We start from the raw sequence: 22,351 nt of genomic DNA, 5'->3' as shown, positions 1-22,351 counted from the left end.
AGTCCCTTCTCCTGTTGTGAAGTTTTATTCTGAGTTCTGCTGGGTTTGCTTCTCCTCAGCCTCTCAAAAGATGAGTACGAAGCTTTAAATTTGATCTGCAAACATTTAAGTTAATGGAGGAAACATCTCTTAAGTTTTGAAGCTAGTAATAAGGATTAATATGAGATGTGAAAAAGATAAACCATCCAACTACAGTAAAACCTTGTAGTTGAAAAAAATTGTAGGTGATTTGTGATTTACTAGGTTCAGGTAGCTAATATCTAGTTCTCCAAACCAAAATATTTTTAACCCAGTATTCACATAAAATACAAATACTAATAGAAAAGTACTTTATAAGATAGTTAGAAGCAGGATGTCACATTGCAGTACATTTTGTATTTTCCAGTATATTTTGTATGGATTTTGCTGTTGTTTTATTGTAATGTTGCCTTTTACTATGCAAAACCAACAAAATATGGAAAGCAATAGGGCACAGTCTTTACAGTTCTCTAATTAAGGACAAAAATAGAGCACCCCATCTAAAATGGAAGATTATTATTCATAACTGAGCTCTAAACCATTTGTCATTGGTCAAAAAAAATGTAGCTGCTCTGCACTCTTGACCCTTTGACTGTAGTTTACTGCACAAATTGTTTATTCATGGACAATATTTATGCAGGGGATAGACACAGAATAGAGGCTGAACAGAAACTGAGATGGAAGAAGGGTAAAGCACATTCTTTTCCTGAAGTATTTGCCAAGTAAGAAAAATTTAGATTTATTTCATCCTTTAAATCATTCTGCAGCTCTCTTTTCCCACCTTCCCCCCTAGTCTTTTTCAGAAACATGCAAATGCTACATACCATATTGGGTATTATTAGCGAGGGCCTTCATCCTTCTTTAACTAGGTATGGCTAGCCCTAATGCTACCAGCCTAAGTCTTGAACAAAATCCTAGAAGAGAATATTCTATTTTCTTTAAAATTCAAATAATTTCTACTCTAGCTTGTTAAGCTCCACCCATAAACTTGTGTGTGCGTATGCAGTCTTCAAACAAACATCACAATGAGCTCTTTATTTCTGAGCCCTGTAGAAGTCTCAATACGATACACATGAATTTGCCTTTAATTAGAGCTTCTAATTGAGATTACAGAACGGGATGCATCTACTGAAAATTAACTGTTTAACTGCCTTATGTCTCAGCAACAGTCTCATTTTTATGTTGGAAGACCAAATAAAGGGTCAGGATGCATCACTAGGAGAAGAAAGGAACTCTGACATTACTCTCAGATAGAGTCAACCTTAAACAAACCTTTTCTTTATTACTTTCTTTCAGGGTTTAAGTTGAAGCTGTAACTGTTGGGAAGTATCAAGAGTACAGATTACTACATATTAAATACAAAGTTCTAAATTGCCTGCTTGCATTTTTAATAGTAACCCTTTTGAAGTTATGTGCTAGCAATGATCATACTAAAATGTGTATTTAAGTCAAATAATCTAGTACAGATTTAAAAATCAAATAGGCCTTTCTCACACAGTAATTTAAAATTAAATGCAGTTATTAAATAATGAGAGAGGTCTTAACAACTACAAGAAAGATGCTTTGTCTCTTGTTTACATCTGTTCTTTATGAGTCCAATTCAAATACTACTGTTTTCTTATGATGAATAGTGTATTACACCTTCAAAATTTCCATCCCAAGAAAGGGGCTGCTCATGAAAGAGAAAGCGCTCAATGTGAGGGCAGATTGTACATTTTTTCTCCATGGCTACACTGGTTTATTTGCCAGAAGCTACTGTGGCACAGTTCCCATTAGCGGTTGTAAAGGATGGTCATGTAATGTGGGTAAAAATTTGCAATTAGAATGAATTTTACTTAACTTTAGGATGCAACAACATAGACATTTACTTCTGAAGCACACACTTAGGTGCACTTCATAGTCAGTGGAAAAAAATAAGGATTTTCAGGGGGTGGTTAATTTCATCCAAAGGGACAGCAAAAAATAGGTGAGGTGATCTACACCCTATATAGCTATTGACTCTCGAGAAAATCTAGAAACCTTAGCTCAGAAATGGACATATGCAATGTGGATGTCTAAATATAGATGAGATTAATCCAGTTCAACTGAGAATCTCATTATTTTCTCGAGAGCTACTCAGATTACCCTTCCGTTATATTTCTCAGATAAGTTTCTGGTCCTATGTAGTGAATGAATTTTGGAGAAGTGGTGTACAACAGGCAAATGCTATGATTGCTACAAGACTGAATTACATGAAGAAAGGTTCTTTCTGATATGAGCAGCTCTGGATGACTAAAGATTATGAAAGATAAAGTAAAGATTATGAAGATAAATGTAAGTGATGGTAATCTACTTTGAAAAAAACAATGTAGTGACAATTGTAACAATAAATAAAATTATCTATACTGATTGTACTGAAAGTTAACTATATGCAAAGATGTTTTATGTTCTACTCATGGTACAATCCATGATAGAAATGCAAAATAGTTTCATATCGTCCTATTTGAAATGCCTGCAGGTATTTGCGGGCAGATATAAGTATCTGTTGTGGGCCTTTATTCTCTATTGTAGAATTTTTAGTTAAAGTATTGTAAACAGAAAGACCATCTGGAGTGGAGACTGTTTCACCTGCTGAAGATTGTTAAGAGTAAATAGTTGGAAACTCTTAAAACAACCTTTCAATAATCTTAATGGTAATTCTGGTTTATTTTACACTCAATAATTCATAAAGAATTAGTAGCACCAATATTCAGGCACCTCAGGTGAACCACAATGAATTGTAAATCTGTATGAGATTAATAGATTTAAAATTTATTGGGCCTCACTCTTTCTTGTGGTTGTTTAGTTTTGTGGGTTTGTTTGTTTTTTTGTTTGTTGTTGGGGGGGTTGTTTGCTTTGGTTTGGTTTGGTTTAGTCTTTTGTTTGTTTTTCTGTTCTGTTTTGTTTTGGTTTGGTTTTTGGATGGGAGAAGAAACATACCAAAACACACTGAAAATGCGAAGATGAAAATGCAATGGGATGCTCTAGCTATTCAGTTTCTTTAATGATCATCCATTTCCAAAACACTGCCTTTGAAAGAATTGCAGTTTCACCACAAATTTTAAATCTAGCTTATGTCTGTCCCCTGACTTTGGCACAAAACTATCTGCTGGCAGGTGCTCTCAAATAGAAAGTGTGGTGAAGATAAAATCAAAAGGTATCAAAAATAAGTTGGGTACAGGTTAAGTAGTGTTTTCCACACCTTGAACAAAGTATGTGCTTGATCATATTGTACATTAGGAAGCCAAGCTGTTTTGTTAACATTTTTTATCTCATATAACTTATTTACTTGAAATGAATCTAATGATTTATTTTAATTTATTTTTTAGCTTTCTCATACTCTTTACTATGCTCCACTCCTCAGGTTGCCTAAAACTGAGGTTCATTTCCTTGAACGCATTTTCTTTTAAACCTATCCAACTTTGATCATTTCATTTTTAGTAAAAGCTGCTTCTGACTACCTCTAAAGTACATGACTGAGTTAGGTTATCCTGGCGTACAACTTCTGTCATGTTAAAAAAGTAATCAAAAGCTGAAAATACTTTTTTCTTAGATATTAACACAAATTTTTTAAAATACATATGATAAAAATGAAATGAAATAGCTAAGCATGCTTTAAAGCAAAATGAGCTTAATTCTCAAATTTTATATTATTTTGACAGTCTAAAGAAACCTCTATGTGGGCATCAGTTATATTTGCACCCACTTTCATTTGCTCCCTGGCCATAGTTTTAATGTTAAAACCATATTTTATGGTCTTTCTTCTACCTGCCTGATAGTCTTTCAGTTCTTTTTCCTCTCGCTGTTTGATGTCATTTGGCACGGAACATAGGGAAATACTCCTGTGTTTGTGTAATTAAGTAAATCATGCACATATTCAGTACTTCTTTTCTGATAGCCATATTAACATGGGAAAAACTGGAAGTACGTTATGCTGCATAAAACATCTGAATTTTGATGTTATCAAACTTATTTCACATTGTAAAACCCAGAGAAATTTCATTGCCTAAAAATAAGGATATGTCTATCAAGAGCATTAGCAAATTAACTGACTTTTGTTGTTGTAAATTGACTTTTATTTATGCATCACAGTTCAATTTTCAGTGCAAGCTTCCAGGTTTCACATCTGTAATCCTATCTTATTTTTCCTGGCAATTTATTAGTAGTGTGAAATTGTGGACACGATTCTCTGTGGGTGAAAAATTACACCTACTAAAGAGTAGGTTTGAGAAGCAAGCTTCTATATGCATTGATTACCGTAGAGCACAATGTGGTATAATAGGTAAGAAAGAACCATGGTTATAAAGATCAAGTCTATTGTAGGTACAAAAGCCTATTTTATGTACATTAAAGAGCCTTGATTATATAAAGGCATTTACACTGTTGGTTATTTTACACAGGTTATTTACACTGTTGATTAAATTGCTTGCAAAGCAGTCAGATTTCCATACACAAGTAGTCTAACAGAAATATTATGCAGCCAGCAATTTGCCAGTTGTCTGTTGACAAAGACAGAGAGTAAGCCACTTACTACTGTTTTTATACAATGAATCATTTTCGTAAAAATGGAGCAGTCTAATGAAAATTCAAATGTATTGCTTTTCCCAATTCAACCAGAAAACTAAGCACTTCTTATACTCTGGAAATAAGCCTCATTTGCCACAGTGTATCAACTAACAAGCAATTTCAGTTCCACATGCAGATTTTAAATAAAATTCTCCAAATTTAAACAGGTGGTTTCATGTTGCTTCAATAAACAGATACTTTCAAAATATTTAGACATCTGTGTATAATACTTTTTAAACTGTTTGTTCTAAAATGTAAATAGGTATCTCAGTGTTTGAGTTATCTTCCTCATTTAAGGGGAAAACAAAAAAATAATTCGAATAACTAGAGTCAGGAACAATGCTTACACAGCATGTTAGCATCTTTTTTTATACTTTAATTATACAATTTTTGTATTACTTACCCTCTGTAGCTTTGCAATACTGTTGATTTTCTTAATCCATTCCAGAACAAAGCCAAGTATTTGATGTGAAAATATGGGTAAAATCACAAACTGATGGAGTACAGGGGAAATGTGGGTAGACTGGCTCTACAATAGAAGTGAAATCGCTGGCAAAGATGAAATTGCTAACCACCTTGCTTAGGGTTTCATCAGGTGTCCTGTGCTCAGCTAACATAATCCGGAGCAGTGGCACTGTAGAGGAAGGTGTCTCAGGAGGAGACTGAGGAGAAAGGTGCTAGACCACTAGGCCCTGCTAATTTTCTCATTTACAGCACTCTAGATATTGGTGCTTTGTTGCCGCTATTGCCTCCATAAATGTATGGGATCTTTTGAATGTCTGGTATGCGCAGTTGTTACAGAAGTCTTAGGGATGGCTGTCTTCCCTACTCACCAGTGTTACTACACCATGCCATGTCCACCTGTCTGTGTGGTGCATGTCTGGTTTATTGCACGTAGTGCACACATCTGTTCTATGGCATATTTAGTTATCTGTTTTCTAATACCTAATTTATACATTTATTTACACCTAAATTTATGTATACCTAAATCACAGACATTTATACCTGAAATGATATTCTGTTTTTCATACTGTATATTTAGAATGCAGTCCAGCTGTCTGTGAAGTTACTGGAAGCTGGATCAGATCCTGATCATCAAAAATTTTTCAGGCACCAATTGGCAAAAATATTAAAGATGTCAGGTTTCAACCATACTTAACGTATTATTGAATAGGAAAGATTTATGGTGTATTAAGAAAACAAATTTAGAAAGGAGTAGAAACCACATGCTTTATTTTTCTCCTTCAAAAAGAAAAAAATCTACCTGAAAAAAATTGTGTACTCAAATTAGTATTTTTAAAATTTTCTCTTTCCCAATGTATTTCTTGTATTTTACTATACCTTGTGAGAAATCATCATTTTCTCTCAGATTCACAAGATCTCTCACATAGCATGAGAGAACACAAAGACTTTGAAAAGTGGTTGTAAGATATGGGAAACACGATTGCGAGCCCACAGAAAATTGGCACAAGCTTTGAGACAGATATAATACTTTAAACTGTTGTTGAATCAGTAATGGGAATTGACTGGACTATCATGTGACTGTGCTTTTTTTTTTTAATTTAAAAAATAAAATAAAATAAAAAAGATATATCCCTCCAGCAGTTCATTTTAAATATAGGGAGTTTGTTTCATCACTTTCACAATGCTACTAAAGTCTTTGGCAAAGCTTGCACTGAAATAAAGAGAGCTGTATTTTCAGCCAATATCAGAAATATTCTGCGTTTGTCCTCAGAAAGTTTAGCTGACAGGTAAAATATTTTTGATTTTAAGATCAAAACATATCTTGTAAGAAACAGAAGAAAAGACTATCTACTGTCAAGGCTGTGCATTTCTACTCAGAAAACCATAGGCCTCCACAAAATGATGGAGAATGAAATACACTTGCTAGGTAATGAAATATCACTTAAACACAGCTTGTAAACAGTTGCATTCCTCATGTTACATGATTCTATCACAAAACTACAGATATGTTATCGCAGATAATCAGTAATTAAAAATGATAACTGAAACATTTTTCTGGTAACTAGAACTGTGAAAAAACATTATGATCTGTGTGCCTTACAGCAAGAAATATAGAAGAATATTTGCTGGATGTGCAGACAGGAAATGATCTTGGGCATAGTTGACAAGAGACTGTGGCCATGCACTCAGCTTGACTTTTGGTTGTTTAAGGATCAAGGAAGTTGTGTATTCATGACTTATTATTGGGATTCTTCAGATTCTGTCCCCTGAAAGACCGCATGGTTCTTTGACCATACATTTTAGAGATACCTTTTTGTACCTTGGGATTTGTTCATTTTGTGCGTAATAGGTGGTATATGTAGTTGAAATATTTTAACTACTTTGGCAGAAGTTTTAGTTGGTTAATATCTGCCTCAGACTGATCTATTTTTCATTGTTTAAATTATTGTGAAGGAATACTTAGAAAAACATATTTTTCAGTGCTAAATTTTCTTACAGCTATTTCCATGTGATTAAGGTTGCTGTGCTTTAAATCTGGACTGTTGAATTGACAGTTGTCTTGGTAAATGTCTTTTGCCCTCTACATAGAACTTGTGCCAAATGCATTTGATTTTAAGGCTTCAAACGCATCCAGCAGCAAGTTGACTGAGTCTCACAATTGGTTTGAACATGCTTCAGGACAGTAGTGCAGCACCTAAAGAGGACTTTCTTTGCTCTAGCATGCCAGAGTTTACTGTGTGGCAGTCACAGAAAGTAGTAGAAAATGGATGGCCTCTTGTGTGCTCTCACGTGCTTTCTGACATCAAAGCAACCAGGAAAGGTAAAAGGAAGAAGAATGCCTTAATCCAATAGGAAGGGATAAGTAGTGCAACTAAACCTGTATATTACAAAGTACCTCAGACAGCTGAGGATTGCACAGACAACCTTATTTCTAGTATCTCCTAGCTTTTGATGCTTACTTTTGCAATCCTTTAATGATTTTTGTGAAGTAATGTAAAACTATCCTTGGTAAGGATAAGCTTTCTCATGCATGCCTGTGTCCAGTGGCGTAACTGGTTTATTGTCTTCCTTCTGATTTTTTTTTCATAATGAAAATGATCCAAAGTATATTTGCAAAGGAGTTCACTGCTTGTAGTTACAAATCCATTCGCAACGCTGAAGCTGGTTTACTCTGTGCTGTGTTGTGTATGTGTGCATGTGTAGCCCTATTTCAGGTTACACGGTTTATGTTTTATTGACTTAAAGTCCTAGAGGGCTTTTTCCCTCAACCCAGTTTGTGTGTGTCTTTCAGTTAACTTAACCTGAGCTACTAGCAATAATTATAGAATATCACAGTTTAAAAAAAAAAAAAAAAAAAAAAAAAAGTAGTCTGCGTTATTACACAAAAATGAGTAGGGTGAGAGGTCCAGAATTTCCAGCTCCTTCATGCAATATATGTGATCTTACAAACATCTGTAAATATGGTGTTCCTTTATTGCACACTAATATAAAACTGTCTTTTAAAAGAATCAAGAAATAGGCATTTTATCTGTATCCTTGAGATTGCAGATCTACATGATACTGGCTTTCATATGCAAGCCACTGTAAGAGATGTCTGCCTGGATCTACAGCCAGTACAGCTTGCAGCCTTCCCAGTGGCTGATACAACTGTTTGCAGGACAGTGCCACAAACATGAACCACTGAAATAATCTAGGCTAAAATTAAATTATCTTTCAGGTTTATTTTTAATCCAGGTCACATCTCAGATGGATTCATCAATCTATCTATAAGTGCATTGAATATGTATATGAGGAAGTATGTATGCATACTTCTACTATATACATACATACTACTATATTGTAATATATGTTTTGTAATATATTTTGTAATATATGTTTATACTTATATGAAATGTTCTGTGTTAGAAGGTGACTATCAACTTCCACAGAAATACTGAGAATGGCAAAGCCCTTCTCAGCATCTCTGGCAAGGCTGGAGGGCTTAGAAGATTTCTCCTGTATGTCTAATACAAAAATTGCTCTGAAAATTTCTAGTAACATTCATGTTTTTCAAGGAAATACTTTTTAGTCATTCGTAACATATCATTTGGCTAGTAGAAGCCCTTTGTGAATCATCATTAAAATTAATTATTTTGTAAAACCCCCAAACTAATGTAAATCATCTGCTAGAAGAAAATGGCTTTTATGTTAACCATTTGTGTTTTGCAACAGCAAAGAAACATCTATCCAAATAGTGTTGTTTTCCATATAACTGTTGCTTACTTGCTTTGGTACTTCGATAGTAACATTTCAATAGAGTCTATATAGCTGCCTAAGAAATACTTAATTTACTTTTTAATGAAGTTCATTACTTAAGACTATGATACACACAGTATTGCTGGGAGCTGGAAGATGACCCCACTTTGCCTTTTCTTTCTTCATATACTGGCTTTTATCATGTCAGTTTCACTCAAATGACACTGGAATATGGAGATTTTTCCGATCTTTATTTGTAATTTAATTTTTTTTTTTTAATCCAGAAGGAACTTATCAGTTGCAAGGCCTAGATTGTGAGTATGAGCTTTGATGTTAACAGCCCCAGTGCCTTTCTTTTTTTATTTGGGGCATTAAGTTCAATTACATATTCAAAGTATCTGTTCAGTGCGCTTTCAGTAGATTTTTTCAATAATTAAAATAACTGAGTTTTTTTAAGTACTTTTTCCTCAGTATTTCCATCTTAGTAGAGATGTAATTCAGACCAAATGCTGCTCTTTCCATGAATTTCAGTGATTTCAAATTTCTCTGCTGGTGTTCAAAGGCCAGTGTACTGTGTTTCAAAAGTAGTGTTTTAAGAGTTAGCCTGAAGACATGTCAGCCAGAAGGATATTTATTGCATTTTGTTTTGTGATGAATAAAATTATGAACTGATAAAGAACAGCAATTTAGAAATTCTTCCTCTCTGACAGATACGTTAATTTCACCTTGACCTTTACTGACCAGTACAATGAGAAGCAAACTATAAGGCTTTCAGTGTTTCAAAGCTGTTTTGCTTGCTTTATATTATAAACAATTGCTTCATATGGTTTAAGAGATTTAAAAAAAAAAATTAACTGAATTGCCACATTTAAATCCAGATTTTAAAACTACATTTGGCCACTAAACCTTTTAACAGAATTTTTGTGAGCCATTCACTTAACATGATAAGATAGCTAAACTTAAAAAAGGAATTTCAAAGCAGATGGAAGAGCTGTGTGAGTGCAGATATGCTGTTTCCACTTCAAGCTCTTCAAGCAAACTGGAAGCCTAGTTAGTTTGCCTCCAAAGCCCCCAGTTGGGAAAATAAGATCTTGAAAATATTATGTCTCCTGGTGTTATAACCAGATACTTTTTAAACTTAGAAAAGATTAAGATTATCAAGATTCATTTAAATCCTTAAAGAAGATAAAAAGGGAAAAGGGAAGAGAGAGAGAGAGAGAGAAAGAAAGAAAAGGAAGGAAGGAAGAAAGAAGGAAGGAAGGAAGGAAAGAAAGTGGTACTCCCACTTAAGGATAGTGGTGCTGGTAGAATAGTCAACAGATTCTGAAACAAAGGATTTTCTAAAATTACTGTTGCCGTTGTTTCTGGCATTGGGCTTGACCTTTATTTGCTCATCTTTTTCCATGCCAGATCCTTACAAATCTTTTCCAACTTTTACTGCTACTTCTAGACTTTTGAAAATCACCATGTTTCTGGCTTTTGTATTTTATAAACCTGTCCAAACAAATATAATTTTAAAATGTGTTTGATTTTTACATGTAACAGCCTGAGAATCAAACAACCACACTTCCATTAAATAGTACAATGTTCAATAAATAGTGCTTTGGCAGTCAGTATAAGTATTATACTGCTGACAGGGTAAAAGAATTTGGCCGTAAATGAATGGGGTTAGAATATGGAGAGAGGCTGAAAGATGCACAAGTTCAGACTGTACTGAAAAAAATTAGAGATGAGTCAGAAGTATAACATTCCACCAAAACCCGCTAGTCCCAGTTTCAATGAGTCAGTCAGAACGAGCACCTGAACATGAATTCCATGTTTGATTTTGGCTTACAAGAAAAAAAAACAAATCCTACCGATGAGGTTTCACAAAGCCAAAACCCTAACTTCCTCAACTTACTTTCTACAAAAAAAGTATAATGTGGAAATTACTGTTATGTCTAGCTTAAGCAGGTGAATATACAATAGTAATTTGTAAGGCAGGAAGCCAGGCATGCAACAAAGAAGTGAAAGTATTTTAAAGAGATGTGATAACACATTCAGCAGCTTAATTGAAAAGTAATGTTTTTGTTTTTTTCCACTACAGAACAAGAGCTTTTCAGCTAAATTAATCTTACTACCTTTCCCGTGATGTTTTTATCAGTGCTCTCCTTGCTTGTTGTGAGTTCTACAGAAATTTTTTCTCAGCCTGAGCCAGTGGTTCTGTATTTTCAGAGTATAGGGGGTTAAAATTATCTTTCTCCACATCTTGGCAGGAGACTACAAAGAAAGTGCTGTTTGGCTCACATCCCAAGGATGTGCAGTGGCATCAACAGAGAAGGATGCAACGGCAACAGCTTTTAGGACATCAAAAGTGTCAGCATCAGAAACAGCAGCAGCATGAGCAGACTGTGCTGATGGTGCTTCTTTCCTTCTCTGCGATGGAAAAAAAAGTTATTTTCTCTGACTGCATGAAGCTCCTCAGGGCCATTTCTACGTACAGCAGTTGCCATTAGAAAGTTGACATGTGCCAACAGTTATCACAAAGTGGAATCCAAGTTACCACAGTTATTTCTGGTTCTAAGTTTCAGGAAAGAGTTGCCCAGTATTGACAGAGATTGGAAAACATCTTTCTCATTACTAGATGGGGGGCCACAGACATCCTGGGTCAACACAGCAGCAGGGACTTGAGCAGAATTGTTATTAGTTAATGCTAGCTAGAGATCTGACCTCATGCTGTATGATCACCTACTGTAACACCCTTCAAAAACACAAGCTAGGTTCTCTTCCAGCCACAATTAGAGAAAAGCTTGGTAACAGTTAGAGTTACATGTAGCTCTCTGCCTTAATATAAGAGCTGTGAAAGACAAAATTGAAAGGGTATGTAGTTGGCTACTGCCTTTCTAGGATGAATGAGCTAAATTAGACAGGGAACATCCTCTTCCTGTGAAGCTGTAGTAGAAAAGAAATAACTGATTTGGTTGTCATTTTGCTTGAAAAGAAATCCCAAAAATCTTAGGGGAGGATGGTCATAATAAAAAAATACTCGTTTGCTGAACATTACCCAGGTCTGGCTGGATAGTTTTGAGAAAATTGTCTTTGATGAATGTTTTTGCAAAAAAATATTTTAATTTAAGACTATTCTTTTGATACATAAAAAAAAGTTTAAATATATTTCATGAGTTCTGTTATAAACCTTTATGGCTACCCTTAACCTACAGGTTGCTTAAATAATACAGGGGCGATACTCCAAGATACTGCAGTTCAACTAGGTGTCTTGTAGTAGGCTACATACTTTGAGTTTGTAGTAAAGAAAAAACAGGTAATATGCTTTAGTTTAAACTTTCTTGATGAGGGTCATGAAAGTTTATTGCTCTTAGTTAATGCATGGTAACTCAGCAAGGGAAAAACAAACAAACAAAAAACCCTCATCCCATGTGTTTTTACATGTAAGTGCTACCACCAGCTTTTGTGATTAGACGTGATTCTCCTCAGTGATCTGAAGTTCTGAAAACTGTTCATATATATGTAGGTAGTTTTGTCGTGCAATAAACTATATGTGTCGATAGCTCACCCTTAACTGAGCCAGTGGAAATTAAATAAGAAAACACAGCACTGCAAAGATTATAAAGTAGCATTTTGGAAATAGGAAGTTTGATAATTCCATTATGGCACTATTCAGACAAAAAATTCTTTAGTAAGAAAGACTTTTTTCCATTACTACACAGATACTATTTCTACCAAACCCATGTGTTCAAGATTTTTGTCACAGATGTAAGGTGAAGTAATAAAACACCTAAAATCAGCACCCTGGTGGGTGACAGACCTGTCTGTTACAAAGTGGTTCTTGCAATAACTTGAAGTGTTGTCGGTGGTTATAGATGAAGTTTTAAAATTAGCAGGCTAATGTGAAACCCTCAAATATCACCAAAGTCAAAATATTTTAATAATTCCTCTAAATGTCATTGGAATCATACACTTTGTATGGCTAACAAGAATTATTCTGACACCATGAATATTTTTCTTAAAAATATATCTGTATTATTTATGAAACCTTTCAGTGTGTATTAATTTTGGGTCAGAACTGATAGCTGTAGAAGCAAATGTGGAATCAGGGAGCATCCTTAGGGAATGCTGAGTGTAGCAAATACGTGCTGGCAATATTTGTGTCAAATTCATGTTATTGGTGTCTTGGTGTTTTTTTGGCTCCTCCTCATATACACATACACATACACACTGTAAGGTCAGGTATTATCTGCATAAGGTATGATCTCAGCCTACTGGTGAGCATGGCCAATACCAATTCTTTCTTTTTTTTTTTTTTCATCCCAGCCTTCCTCCCTCCAGCTAGACAGAGAGAGATGCAGAGAAATCCCTGTTTTCCCCTATAGTCAAAATATTAGTAGGCCTTTTTTTTTTTGATTTATTTTATCACATGCCTGTTAGATTAACATAGCACCAAGTAGGCAACAAGTAACTCTTTTACTTGGACTGGTGGGCTCCCATTTTAAACCACTTTGAAAAATTAAGCATTTCTAAATCTTTCTGCAGAGGCTAGCTGCAAAGGTATCATTATGAGAATAATGAATGTTTTTGTATAATTCAGTGCCCATCCAATCTCACTTATTAGTAATGCAGAAAAGAGAAAGGAGATATAATAAGCCTTAAGCTTATGTTCAAGACTGTCCCCAAAGAAATTCTTTACATATTTAAAAGTAAATGCAAGAATAATAGGTGAATAAAGCAAAAATGTAGCATAGCAGCACATCTCACAAACCTTGCTCTTTATTAAAGTTCAGCACAGGTTAAATGCAAACAGTTCCCTTGCCCTCACCTAGATGAAGATGAAAACCTTTCATGATGGAAGGATGGGAAGGGGGCTGTGCAGTCAGCACACAACAACAGCAAGAACAACAACATAAGAAAGATCTCATTCATAAGCAGTATGGGTTGGAGAACATGAGACCTTAAGGTTTGATGGGATCTTGGTTCAGAAATCAAGAGAAAGCTCTAACCAGGTCCAGACATATGGTAATATGGACTCTTTCTGGAATTGCAGTAAGTTGATGCAGTAACTTGAAGTCATTTATTGCTAAGGCAAGTACAGATTTATCTCGATATTCTGTATAGCATTTCAGCATCTAACTTCATTTTTTCCTGTTATTTCCACGAAAACAGTGTACATTCAGTCTTCCTTAGAAAAAAAAAAAGTAAGGGAATCCTGCCTGGCTGACCTTTTTCTTACCTGCTCTAAAGATACAAGAATTTGACGCAAATATCACATTTGCACTAACTAAATCAACACTAAATGCTCTGTGAAGTGGATTGAATGTGTTTTTGTAGCTGAATACAGCTTTCTTTGAGTTTCTTTTTGGGGCACTTTGCCTTTGGCTAGACTCAGTACAAGTCTTGATGTTTTCCAGGCTATTTTGTGATTCTGACGTTCCTTCTGAAGACAGTGTCTAGTCTGTCCACTTCTAAGCAAACAGAAAATTAAGAAAAAAATAAAAAAAAAAAACACCACACTACATTAAAACCATTAATTTAGCCCACCTAAATTTACACTTATTTGGCAGCTGCAACAGCCTTTTTTGTGATGTTTGGAATACGAATGCAAGATTAACAAGATAACTATTTCACCTCCTCAAAATCTGTAACTGACCTTATACAAAACTCCCTAAGGCCTGGAAATTGACCTTAGAGAGAGTGGTACTTTGTAATTACATATTTCACTACATTACACTGATGCCTCAGAAGAGGTATTGGGGAAGTAGTTGGAGTAACATAGTAATGTACCTGTTGAACAGCTGGTAGTGTAGTTCATCAGAGTAGCGGTGAACCCCAACTAGTGAAAGGTAACCTCCGGTTGTTATTTTTACAGGCCAGAAGTACCTCACAAAGAGGAAGAGGGAAACTTTGGTTATGTATTCATGTACAGCTAAACCTACTCTGTATTTCCAAACAGTACAAAGAGCTTTACAAATACCTGTATGTAAAGGTTTCTGGCTTCCTTAAAACTGAAGTCAGTGCTTTAGCTCAGTCCTTTAAGCTAGAATCCTGGCATTTTACATAACATAATATAGACATAAAATAAAGCCACTACTCATATCCAGGGCAGCAGGTCTCCTGACTGTCATTAGTTCATGAGCTAATCATACTTGGAAGTCAGTCAATCAGCAGATCAGCTGCCCTGTCAAATTCTATTAATACTGACACGATCTTTAAATAACCAAAATGATGCATGTCAATTGTAAAGGCTAGCCTGCCGTTACCAGGTAGCAGGATCACAGCCACAGAACCTTCAGGTGGGAGGGCAATCCCAACAAGTTTCTTTTTTTACAGAAGAGATAAAACTGCACAGGTATAGGAAGTGAGGTGAAGGCTGCAGCAGCCTTTCCCTTACAAGCAATATAATGCCAATAGCTTACCAATAATCCCACCCACAGCCAACACTGCTTTTCAGTTACAATGCTTAAAAATCCTCTGCTTGCCCAGAATAGCAGAGGCAGGAGGACTGAAATGTTTGCAAATAGTAGTATTAGCTGTTAGCATTCAAAGAATTATTATTTTCCCCTTCCAACAAATTAGAGAACATTGTGCTTTGGGAAATCTGTTTTGCCCAAGGATGATATTGTGGTATTTCTGTACTCATTGTGTAAGAGTGATTTAATTATAGCGATGTGCACTCACAGTCTTTTGGACAATCTATTGAGCACTAAAATGATACATCTTACTTGGAAGCCTAAAAGCTTCTGAAGCATGTGAAGAACAATCACAGATTATCGCTCCCTTTATTCTAACCAAACAGGAATGAGTCAGATGAGCCACAAAAAACAAGTACAGCTAGCTGTGTTAGACAGGTTTCTGTCCACACTACAGTGTTCACTGAACATGAAGGATTTTTTTAGTATAGGCAGTACTGTGTGTTGAGTTGTCTAATAGCATCAGGACCAGCACTGCTTCATGCCTGCAAGGTCAGAAAGCATGCGTAGCTACTCTGTGACTCTGCACCTTGTCATTTTGCTCACAGTAGTTGCAATTCATGCATCATATTTGGACATAAAAGAAAATCTCCGTACTATTTTTAGGAGATACATTGGACATAGTAAGGTCAATGGGTTGATGAGATCATCATTTAAAATTCTCTCTATATCTCCCTAGATTAAAATACATGATCTAGGTACAACAAACCTGAATAAGAGGCAACATTGTTGTTTTGATCAAAGTGAGGTTTTAAAATGCACCTTCTCAGATCAGGTTTCTGCTATTATATTCAATGAAAGAATAAAAGCTCAAACTGCATCTTTAACAGCTGTTGATATATTTAAGACGTCGTCAGATTTGGATTACTGTTTGTCATCAACAAAAATTACTGTGTTTTTCACTGCTCTGACACTTCTCATGTTAGAAAAATACAAGCCTAATATGATCTTTTATAACACTGTGTGTGCCACTGGTAGCGTTATACACAGAACATTTAATTTCACGTGTTAATCCCAATCAAATTCTCATATTTTAACAGTTATTGAGGGTCAGTTACAATTGAAGAGTATTGTGATTTCCATTATGAATCTCACACTTTTGTGCTAAGCACATATATTTTTAGTCTAATTACAGTGTGGAATTATAACCACATTTAGAATTAATATTATATGTTACTATATGCATTGTAATACCTTGCACAAAGAATCTTACATTGTCCTCCAGTGTCACATTTATCCAAAGAGAAGGCTAAACAATGCAGAAATGCATACATTACTAACAGGGTATAGAAAAGCCTACTTGTGAAACAGTTAAAAAGGAGCAAATGGTGTGGATTCAGAATATTCTGACTGACAGATGGACTGAGCTTCAAATTTCCTTAGAGGCATTAGCATAATTAGGCAAAGTTGGGAAATGATTTATACTGTTCAAAAGAGTTATAGTTCATCTCCTGGTGATCCAAAACCAACTTTAACTTTTAACTTTCATTCTCTTTCTTACTCAAAGCCAATAAGACTAATAGAAGAGTGATGTGCTCAGTGACTAAAACCAATACTGTTTTGTAGGTATTTACACATATACGTTTTTGACATTCACTTAGGTAAATACGATTAAATATTAATTCATTCAGAATTTTCCATTTGGTATTTTGGGAAGTTGGCTTACATTATTTGTTCATCTCTGGAGGATTTCATTATAATTGCCAATTCACAGAAGAGTGATATGATGTCATAGTAGGAGGTAGAAGCACAGAGATACCTGAAGCTGCTTGAAGATGCCTGTAGTAAAATCGTTAGTTCACATGACATAACATAATATTCAGTTTTAATACACGCTGTGTTTAGGTGCATAACCTATTTGTGTCCGCTCAAGTTCAGAGAGCTTTTCTAAGAGCTGTTGTTGAACCTAGTCCTTTTGAAGATGTTGTGTAGTGAATATTTTTTCAATATTTTGACACTCCTGCAGCTCATTTGCTGAAAGTATAAAGAGACAAAGCGTCTGTATTACATCAATGAATATGTGCAATCTTTATTAATGGGAGTGTGGCCACCTGAACCTGGCTTTGGGGAGAGACAGGGATGCTGATGGAGCAATATGGATTTCAGCAATAACCACAGAAGTATTGAAATCTTAGAGACCATAAGAAATCTTAGTCCAACTCACTGAACTGAAGTAGGTTCACACGCAGCTCAACTTTCCTTGTTTATTATTTGCCCAGCCTTTTCATAGAAACATTTGGACAAGAATGATTCTACCTAGTCACTAAGTAACCCATTCCAGCATTCCCCAGCCCTGATAGCTGTTTTTATATTTAGTGCCATAAATATGACTAGTAACTGTACACTAGAAGATGTGTTTGAAATAGGTAACAAGACAAATCATGAAGTCTCAAATGATTCTAAGAAAAATATATTTCCTACAGTCAGCTGCTTCTTGGGTCCTGATGAAAGTACATGGGCAGCAGCAGCTACCTTTTCCCTTCAGTTTACCCAGTATAAAGGAAATGGAATCACAAGGAAGCAAATTAATTGTACTGTAATTGTTGGACTGAAATTTGGTGAGGGCCTTTTATAGTTTTGCCTGTTTGTTTTTCTTTTATGGAATTACTATCTTTTTGGGTTGTTCTGTGGAGATAGCATTCATAACGTTTGTTTTTTAAAATGGTGCCAGAATTTCCACCTTGAAGTGTATTGTATTTTCTTACCTATCCAAATGGAGATCTAGCTAGATTTCTAACTGCTTAGTTAACTCATTTTTTATTGAAAAGTTTTTTTTTTTTCCAAAAAATTATCTTATTAAAGCAAACTAGACTTTTCCATCATGTCTCCAACTTTCTGCATGTAGCACAGATATCCTACAACACCTAGCTGAAGAAATTACCACCTAAGGTGTTTTAGCCAAGGAAAGTTCTATGGAAAAGTTTGTGAAAGATTTTCTCAACCATTCTCCCATTTGCCCTAAATTATGTATGTGGTACAACATTCAAATTTGACTTTATGGTTAAAAACATTTAAAAATTTATAGTTTTCTTTTATTAAAGGTACATTTGGCATTTATTAACAAAAACAGATTTTAGTGAATTATTTTAATTTAGTCAAAGACTATCCTTTTATTGCAACAAAAGGTTTTAATGAACTTGTTTTGAACCATTAGTATTATTGAAAGAGCATCTAGTAAGATATAGCAGCAGCAATGTTCCATCCATTACCTCAGCAGCAGACTTTTGCAGGCAGTAATGGTGGTTAAGTTGAGCAATGGGAATGATGGATCTGCAGACTCAAGGGGGTTAATGTTGACAATGAGCAATTATTATTTTTGACAAGAATACCAAAGGGTTTCAAGATGACTTTTCTAACTGAAAGCAGATTATGACTTGAGTTTTATTACTAACTGTCAAGCATAGTTGTCAAGTATATAAAAGTGTGATATAAAAGAAGATCATTTTATTATAGTAGGAGACAAAGCAGAGATTGAACGATGACCTTTTTTGTGGTTGTTTCTTTTCTTTTTTTTTTTTTTTTTTCAGTTACCCACAGGAAGAAGGAGGCAGAGTCCTAAGCATCTTAAAAAGGGAAATGGGGGGAGAAAACATCCGGGAGAGGACACTTTCCTACAGTTAAAAAACTGACAGCAAAAAAGCACAATATGATTTTAATGAAGTCAGCATATGTGTGTGTCTGTGGGTACTGGTGTGTGACTTCCGTGTCTTTCTTGTAGATATAATGTAATAGTATGCGGGTGGGACAGTGCCCCTCAGCAGCTTTCCAGGGAGTAGTTCTCTGGCTGACTGATAATCAGAGCTACAAGTGATTTTTTTGTTTGGTCTTTAGCTGTGATATTTTCCTCTCTCGCCTGTTGGTATGTGTTGTAATCTTGATCTTAGAGATGCTGGTCTTTGTCAGAGCAATTACTCAGCCCACACTTCTCTGAAAAAAGCTGAAGAGTATTTGCTAGAGAGAGCTCCACCTCTCATTTGTTTTATGTGTGCCTGTGACAATAGCAGATACTTTTGTTTCCACTGAGAAGTAATATCCTTCTGTCCTGAGCAGGTCTCAAGTGTTTCTTTGACTCCTTATCTATCACATTTACTGAAAAACCAAAGGCAGTTCTGATTGTAACATTTGAACTGAAATAACCCAGGACTTTAACTGCTGATCTTACCTCTAGAATGGGATGAAATAGTATCCCTTGTTGAAGCATCTTTTGCAGATGTTGCAAGGCAGAGACAAACTTCGCTGCTTTGCTACTTGTTTAACTGATCTTTACATGGATGAGAATTCATCTGCACTCTTCTGTGGACAAACCTGAACAAGTAAAAGATGCAGGAAATCAGGGAGGTAGAGCGTAACATAAAAGAGCATTACAATTTCTTTGAATGGATACAATGATTGAATCTGTTGTGCTAGAGAATGTGCTGACATCATTTGATTCTCTTCCATTACTCTGCTAGAGACTGTAGATCTCCTCTCTTGATTTTTTTTTTCTGAAAACAAATACAAAAGGAAAAAAAGGTTCTTTCACATAATTGCTTTTTTGCATGACTAAAGAGGCATTTCCTAATTACGAAAAATAAAAATAAATTGGCAAAACAAAGTAAGAAAACAAAGATGGTCTCTCATTGGCACACACATTTATACTCAATCTGAGTTAATATAATGTGTACTGAAGGTGCCAGATTCTCTGTGAATGCTTTTTGGAGAAAACCATGACATTTGCATACTGATTAAATTTATGACACAAGTAGAGCAGGTATATTGTTGTAAAGGCAACATGCCCAAAGTACATTTATTTAATGCTTTACTTCTCAGATAATTCTTTCATCTACAAATGTATAGTGGCTCAAACTTCCCTCAGGTTCTCTTTTAGATATGTTATGTAAGATCTGATCATATTAGCATCCTTTAAACCCACATGTACACCAGGTGTAAGCCTCTGTTTGTGGCTTACACAAACTTGGCCCAAAGAGCTAGGGGGATCTGCACAGCCATTTTTTTCTCATATAGCCTGAGTGCTAAGGTCAGTTCAGCCTGTGCCATAAGTTCTAGCAACACCAGATCATTCTCATTAAGACCACTACAGTAGCCTTGGTCTCCCCGAAAATACAGCTGCTGAAAACATAAATGGAACCAGTCTTACGTGAGAAGAATGCCAGGAGGTACATTGCCTGATATTGTTTAAAAGCATTCATGAGCAGTGTAAAACAAACTGCTTTTAGAATTCTACCAGCTAATAAATGTCTGTTATGTTCCTTGCATACTAATTTATGCTTCTGGTCCTTCGTTGCAAAGGATGCTCAGTACTGTCCTCTTATAACCTTTGCCTCATCTTCAGTTTGCTTATCTCTCTTCTCTGGTAGCTCAAGTAAAGTATACTACACAGTCTGGAATATGCAGTATAACCACATTTGCCAGATGATGTTTTATAATCGGGTTCAGAAAGGTTCATATCTTAGAGGATTTTGAGAGGGTTTCCAAACAGGAAAGCTAAAGGTAAGCAGCTGCCTGTTGCGCATTGACCTGAAATTTAAAAAAAGTGCTTTGGGCTTTCAACATGGAAGATGGTTGGATATCTTTACTGTTTCATAGATATAGTAGTGATGATTTTGAAGGTCTGAAAGACATCAGTGGTAATCTGCTTGAAAGTTTCCTGTTAAAACATACAGCTTAATATTTTTTAACATATTCCATCTTCTGTCATGTGGATCACATTCTTACTATGCAGAACAGGCTTCAGTTGTCACAGTGTCATCTTTCTTGGTTTTTTAGGACTGTGTAGATGGCTGCCAACAAGCTTCGATCATGCACAGAGGAAAACAACAAGGACTAGACCGAGTGGATTCAGAAGAGTACTGTCTCACATCAGATGAAGACAGAATCATGTGAAGGTCTGTCTCTACATCATGCAGGTGAGTGGAGGAAGAATAAACTTTTGATCCTGTTGCCAAATAAGATGACATTTTATTCTGTGGTGGGATAGAGGAAGGTTTTGAGATCAGGCAGACACTATAGAGACCAGGTAATTCTGAATTCCTGATGATCTTAAAGCTCCGTGGTTACATATTTCCTTCCAATAAAACATCACACATGAAAAAAAAGAGATGAAAGAAATTCCCCAACCCTGAAATCAGTAGTCTTTTTAACCCTTGCCCAATAGCACATTTCATGAAAAAGTGTTAGAATATTAGATAAATTTCTTAGGTTTTGATACAGTTATGTTTCCTTTCTCTTTCAGCATTCATCCATGTGCATGTGCAAACACACACAGACACGCACACATACACATCTATCTGTCTATATATAATCTTCAGCGGAAGCTCATGCATAGGGGAAATTCTGGGAATAATTAAGAAAAGGATACTGCATCCTCCAGCAGACGGAATACATCTTTTTCATTTAAAGCATTTTTTTTTTCTTTACCACCAACTTGCTGCAATTAGGAGGTTGTTGGAGAGATATCAATTGAGATTTGGGAACTGTTTTCTGGAAATGTTTTGAATTAAAATCTAATTGGTAGCTTTTCTTTGATAACTATTTTATTGTTGGGTACAGCTAAATGGAAATCAACCACAAAAGGAACTCAATTTTGTTTGTCATTAATTTTAACTCGATTTCACAAATGATTTACATATATGATATTTTCTCTATTTGTTCTGTACCATTCCTGAACTCCACTTAGAAGAACTTAGACTGATTTAGTGTTGTTTTCCCATTTATCTATTACTTTTAAATACTCTATATTACCTTAAACATGGGTTTCAACAGAATGGTTAAGAAGCAGTAAGTGGACCGAAATTAAACTTCTTGTACTTCGTGAAAAACTAGGAAATTAATGTCCCTGAAGACAAAATTTACTTGTTTTTGCCTAAGACATTTTTGAGTGCTGGAGTCAAAGAAAAGTCACCTACACAGCAAACATATGATCATAACAAAGCAAAATTTTGAAAAGATAAAATTATATAGTAACCATGTAAAAAGTCAAGGCTCGGCTACACAATCACGTTACCTCAGTTTAATGTGTTACCAGGACATCAAGTGAACTATGTCCATGTGTGATAACTAAATGTGAACTAATTCAATGTACAATATGA

The 22,351-nt window shown here is 35.3% G+C and overlaps 1 long non-coding RNA gene across 2 annotated transcripts in view; it reads left to right on the top strand.

The window, feature by feature from the left end:
* LOC121071423 overlaps window positions 1-21,655 on the top strand; it is a 149,119-nt gene extending 127,464 nt beyond the window's left edge. For both annotated transcript variants that reach the window (XR_005820591.1, XR_005820590.1), the window contains 2 exons: window positions 21,030-21,169; window positions 21,496-21,655. This is a non-coding gene — a long non-coding RNA (uncharacterized LOC121071423). The remainder of the gene's footprint in view (window positions 1-21,029; window positions 21,170-21,495) is intronic.
* Window positions 21,656-22,351: the final 696 nt, after the last annotated feature.

Source organism: Cygnus olor, chromosome 5 (genome assembly GCF_009769625.2).
Source record: "Cygnus olor isolate bCygOlo1 chromosome 5, bCygOlo1.pri.v2, whole genome shotgun sequence".
Classification (NCBI taxonomy): domain Eukaryota; kingdom Metazoa; phylum Chordata; class Aves; order Anseriformes; family Anatidae; genus Cygnus; species Cygnus olor.
Note: the sequence above shows the minus strand (reverse complement) of the source record. Positions and strands in the feature narration are given on the sequence as shown.